The sequence below is a fragment of the Otolemur garnettii genome, unplaced genomic scaffold (assembly GCF_000181295.1).
Source record: "Otolemur garnettii isolate 467f Iridium unplaced genomic scaffold, OtoGar3 scaffold00163, whole genome shotgun sequence".
NCBI lineage: Eukaryota > Metazoa > Chordata > Mammalia > Primates > Galagidae > Otolemur > Otolemur garnettii.
The window spans coordinates 1,370,201-1,376,648 of record NW_003852558.1 but is presented as its reverse complement, the minus strand read 5'-3'; the positions used below and the strand labels follow the sequence as shown (position 1 = coordinate 1,376,648).

At 37.3% G+C, this 6,448-nt stretch overlaps 1 pseudogene; it reads right to left on the bottom strand.

Annotated features, from left to right (window-relative positions):
- Positions 1 to 745: 745 nt before the first annotated feature.
- On the bottom strand, positions 746 to 850 carry LOC111728504 (annotated as a pseudogene).
- Positions 851 to 6,448: the final 5,598 nt, after the last annotated feature.

Sequence of the window (6,448 nt, the reverse complement as noted above, 5' to 3'; positions counted from 1 at the left end):
AAAAAAGAAAAAAAAGGAAAAAAGATAATGAAGCATGCCTACAAGATCTAGAAAGGACCCTTAAAAGGGAAAATCTAAGAATTATTGGCCTTCAAAAGGAGGTACAGAAAGAGATTGGATAGAAAGTTTATTCAAGAAGTATGGATGAACAGAGAACTTTCCAAACCTAGAGAAAGATATCAATATTGAAGCACAAGAAAAATACGGAGAAGATGTAACCCAAACAAGATTAGCTCAAGGATTTAATAATCAAGTTCTCAAAGGTCACCAATAAAGAAAAGGTCCTGAAGGAAGCAAGAACAAAGAAAAAATAATAACATATGAAAGAGTTCTGAGATGTCGGACAGAAGACTTCTCTGGAAACCTCGGAGGCCAGGAGACAGTGGCATGACAGATTCAATGTGCTGAAGGAGAAAACTTTAACCTTGGAATATGATATCCTGCAAAAAATATCCCTCAAACATCAAGGAGAAAGAAGGACTTTACCAGACAAACAAAAGCTAAGGGATTTCATCAATGACAGGCCTGTCCAACAAGAAATGCTAAAAGGAGGTTTTCAGCGTTAATGAAAAGGACATTAATGAATGACAAGTAATCATCTGAAGGTACACAACTAGCCAGTAACAGTAAGTACATACATGCAAAATGATATATTGCTATAATTGCAGTGTATTAACCACTTATACCTTGAGTAGGAAGACTAAAAGATAAACCTATTGTAAATAACTGCAACAACTTTTTTTTACTCCTTAGAAGAGCAAGTCCTCAAAAAATTCAATAAAGGGTAGCTCCTGTCCACAGAAATCTTTAGTAAAAGGCAAAAGATTTATACAATCTGAAGAGAAACCAGAGTGTTACAACAACTTTTCAAAAGATAGCTAGTATAAAAAGGTATGTATGGAAACAATAAAAAGTTAAAAAGTGGTGAGGGGGGTAGAGTTAAAGGTAGAATTTCTGTTAGATTTCTCTTTGCTTTTTTATTTGTTTGTAAGCAGAATTGTTATGTTTAAAATTATTGGGTATAAATTGTTTTTTTGTAATTTCAAATCAAAAGACTTACAACAGATACACAAGAAATAAAAAGCAAGAAATTAAAACACACTACCAGAAAAGATCACTTTCAACAAAGGAAGATAGAAGGGAAGGAAGGAAGGAAACAATTAGGAATCAAATAATAACATAGTAGTAAGTCCTTACTTATCAATAATAACATTGACTATAAATGGAATAAACTGTCTAATCAAAACACATAATAACATAATTGAATGGATAAAAAAATAAGACCAAACAATGTGTTGTCTTCAAGAAACGCACTTTACATACATATAATAACATAGATGGACTGAAAATAAAGAAACAGAAAAAGATATTCCATGAAGGAGTAGCTGTACTCCTATCTGATAAGAGATTCCAAGACTGGCTCCACGCCTGTGGCTCAAGTGGCTAAGGCACCAGCCACATACACCTAAGGTGGCGGGTTCGAATCCAGCCTGGGCCCGCCAAACAACAATGATGGCTGCAACCAAAAAAAATAGCCAGGCGTTGTGGTGGGCACCTGTGGTCCACCTACCTGGGAAGCTGAGGCAGGAGACTTGCTTGAGCCCAGGAGTTGGAGGTGGCTGTGAGCTGTGATGCCACAGCACTCTACCCAGGGGGACAGCTTGAGGCTCTGTCTCAAAAAAGAAAAAAAGAGGGATTCCAAGACAAAATCTGTTAAAAAAAAAAAAAAAAGACAAAGAAGATCATTATATAATTATAAAGGGGTCAATTTAGCAAGAAGATATCACAATTCTAAATGTATACGCATCCAACACTGGAGCACCCAGATATATAAAGCAAATACTATCAGAATTAAAATGAGAGATAAACCTCAATGCAATACAAAAGCTTCTGCACAGCAAATAATCAATAGTGGTAGTAGACAACCTACAGAATGGGGGGAAATATTCACAAACTATCCAGTAGAAGACTGATATTCAGAATCTGCAAAGAACTCAAATAAATCAGCAAGAAAACAAACAAACAAACAAATAATCCCATTAAAAAGTGGAAAAAATACACAAACAGAAGTTTTTCCAAAGAAAACAGATAAATGGCCAACAAATATATGAAAAAATGCTCCACATTGCTAATCATCAGGGAAATGCAGATTAAAGTCACAATGAGATACCACCTTACTTCTGTGAGAATGCCCATTATTAAAAAGTCCAAAAACAATAGATGCTGGCTCTGCGCCTGTAGCTCAGTGAGTAGGACATCAGCCACATACACCAAGGTCGGGGGGAGTTCAAGGCCAGCTAGGCCTGCTAAAAACAACAATGACAACTGCAAGCAAAAAATAGCTGGGCATTGTGGCGGGCACCTGTAGTCCCAGCTCCTTGGGAGGCTGAGGCAAGAGAATTGCTTAAGCCCAAGAGTTTGAGGTTGCTGTGAGCTGTGATGTCAGAGCTCTCTATCGAGGGCGATATAGTGAGACTCTGTCTCAAACAAATAAATAGATAAAAGGAAAAACTGAAAATAAAATAAATGAATAAATAATAGATGGTGGATGCAGAGATAGAAACACTTATACACTATTGGTGGGAGTGCAAGTACAACCTCTATGGAAAACAGTATGGAGATTCCTCAAAGAAATAAAAGTAGACCTACCATTCATTTCAGCAATCCCACTACTGGGTATCTACCCAAAAGAACACCCCTTCATGACAAAAACTCTCAATCCCACTACTGGGTATCTACCCAAAAGAACACCCCTTCATGACAAAAACTCTCAAAAGCTGAGTAACAAACTTACTTCAACATGATAAAAACCATATTTGATAATCCATCAATTGAATCGGGAAAAATTGAAAGCCTTTCCTCTAAGACCTGGAACAAGACAAAGGTGTCCACTTTCGCCACTGTTAATTTAACGTAGTACTGGAAGTTCTAAACAGAGCAATCAGACAAGAGCAAGAAATAAAGGGCATCCAAATTAGAAAGGAAAAATTCAAATGGTCCTTATTTGCAGATGAGATAAGTTTATATCTAGAAAAACATAAATATTCCATAAAAATGTGTTAAAACTTACAAACAAATTTACTAAAGTTACAGGATATAAAATCAATAAACAAAAAATGTGTAACGTTTCTATATCTAATAGTAAACAATCTGAAAAACAAAACCCAAGAAAGTAATCTCATTTATAATAGCTACAAATAAAATAAAATACCTAGGGAATAAACATAACCAAAGAAGTGAGATATCTCTACAATGAAAACTATGAAACATTGATGAAAGAAATTGAAGAGGACACAAATGCAAAGATATTCCATGTTCATGGGTAGGAAGAAGTAATGTTAAAATTTTCATACTATGGGTGATGCCTGTGGCTCAAAGGAGGGCACCGGGTGGTGGGTTCAAACCCAGCCCTGGTCAAAAACTGCACAAAAAAAAAAAAAAATTTTCCATATTACCCAAAGCAATCTACAGATTCAATGCAATCATCAAAATACCAATGACATTCTTCTCCGAAATAGAAAAAATAGTACTAAAAGTTATATGGAATTACAAAAGACTCAGAATGGCCCAAACCATCCTGAGTAAAAAGAACAAAACTTGAGATATCACATTACCTGACTTCAAATTATACTATAGAGCACTAGTAACCCAAATAGCATGGCACTGGCATAAAAACAGACATGTAGACCAATGGAATAGAATAGAGAACCCAGAAATAAATCAACACATCTACAGTGAACTTTGACAAAGGTGTCAAAAGCATATAGCGGGTAAAAGGACAATTTTTTTGATAAATGGTGCTGGCAAAATTGCATATCCACATGCAGAAGAATGAAGTGAGACCTTTGTCCCTCACCCTATGCAAAACTCAAATCAAAAGGGATCAAAGACTTCAATCTGAGACCTGAAATTATGAATCTACTAAAAAAAAAAAAACATTGGAGAAATGCTTCAGGACATTGGTCTGGGAAATGATTTGTTAATTAATACCTCCAAAGCATGGATAATCAAAGCAAAATTGGACAAATGGGATCACATCAAGCTAAAAAGCTTCTTCACAGCAAAGGAAAAAGTTAGCAAAAGGAAGAGACAATCCACAGAATGGGAGAAAACATTTGCAAACTCCTGTGCGACAAGGGATTCATATAGAATATACAAGGAGTTTCAACAACTCTGATTATGATAATTGAATAATCTGATTAAAAAGTGGGCCAAGGCTCTGAATAGGCAGTTTTCAAAAAAAGACAAACAAACGGCCAATTAGTATATGAAAAAAATGCTCAACATCATTCACCATCAGATAAATGCAAATCAAAAGTATTATGAAATATCATCTTACCCCAGTTAAAATATCTTTTATCAAAAAGACAGGCAATAATGAATGCTGATAACAGTGTGGAGGAAGAGGAACCCTTGTACACTACTGATGGGAAGGTAAATTAAGACAACCACTCTGGAGCATAGTATGGAGAGTCCTCAAAAAACTGGAACTAGAACTCCCACATGACACAGCAATCCCAGTGTTGGGCATCCAGTATATCAAAAGAATATCTGCACCCCTGTGTTCATTGCAGCACTGTTTACAATAGCCAAGATTTGGAATCAACCTAAGTGTCCATCAAAAGATGAATGGATAAAGAAGTTGCGGCATATAGACACATGGAATATTTTATTTATGTATATATAACACAGCCACAAAAGAAGGATAGTCTGCCATTTGCAAAAACATGGATGGAACTAGAGGCTATTATTAAGTCGAGGAAAACAAGCCAAGCACAGAAGGCAAATCTCGCATGTTCTCATTCATAGGTAGAAACTAAATATTAATGATCTCATGGAGCCATTGGAATGATGGTTACTACAGGCCGAGAGGGGCAGTAGGGAGAGGGGGACAAAGTGGGAATGGTTCCTGTGTGCAAAAATGTAGTTCGTTAGATAGAATGAACAATATAGCACAATAAAGGGACTATAACCAACGATACATTTGGTCACACTGTAAAAGAACTAAAAGTGGAATTGGAATGTTCCTAACACAGAGAAATGATAAATGCCTGAGGTGATAGGCACCTCAGTTACCCTGAATTAAGCAAGTCACATTGGATGCCTGTATCAAACTATCACATGTACCCTATCAAAATATACAACTATTATGTACTCATGATAACTAAAAATTAAGATTTTTTAAAATAAACAAATGGGGTCATAAAATATGTGATCCTCTGTGTCTGGCTTTTTTCACTAAACCAGGTGTTTGTCCACCTTGCAGAATGTGTCAGTACTTCATTTTAGGACTAAATGCTATTCCACAGAACGTACATACCACGTCTTGTTTATCCGTTCATCTATTAACGGAACATCTGACTGTTTCTACCTTTGGATTATCATGAACAGTGCTGCTGTGAACACTGGTGTGCAAATATTTGCTTGAATATGAGTTTGTGACTCTTCTGGGTATATGACTATGAGTGGAATTGTTGGGTTTTATGGTAACTCTGTATTTAACTTTTTGGGGTGCTGCCAGAATGTTTTTCAACATGGCTGCCCCGTATGACTTCCCCACCAGCAATGTATGATGATTCTAATTTCTCCACATCCTCATCAACGCCTGCTATTTCTGTAGTTTTTTTATTGTTATAGTCATTCTAGTGGGTGTGAAGAGGTATTTTGTGGTGGTTTTGATTTGCATTTCCTTGATGACTAATGATGTTGGGTTTCTTTTCAGACACTGCGTGTTATTCAACCTGAGGCCGGACTTGGATCGATGGCCTCATCTGAGGTTGTACTGCATGGGGAAATGCGTTTGGAGAATCCCACATTTCCCTTTAGTCTTCCCTTCTTCTGGCTGTGGGGATGACTTCCTAGGTCCTGTTTTACCTCAATGTGGGCACGGGAATTGGAGGGCACCCTCCTCTGCTGAACAGGGTTGGCAGTAGCTGGCTGGGTGGGAGAGCCCATGAGATAAGAGTGATAGCTCTGAACCCAGATGACCAGCATCCCAATCCTGGCTCTACCTTGTTTAACTACATGACCTTGGGCTACTCGAGTCAGTGTCTCTGCCTTGGTTTCATGTCTGTAACGGAGTTTAATAATAGGAACTGCCTCACAGGGTTGTTATGAAGATTAGATGAGTTCATATCTGAAACCCAGCCCTCTGTAAGGGTCAGCCGTCATTATCCTCAGCATTTTATAGTTCAGCCTCATCAAGTTCATGTTTGTTCTTCTGCTTGAACGCCTTCTCAGAATTCTTTATGGACGGTCTTCCATTTGAACTACACAAGAACTGTCTTACCTGCTATTTGTCTGTACCAGCCTTCAAAGCAAAAAGACTATGGTGTCATTTAATAGCTCATTTGGTGTCGAAGCATGACTTGATAAAACCTTTTAAAAACTGCCTCTCTGATCATCAGAGATGGGGCCAGAAACACAGAATGGAAGAAGTAGAATTTGA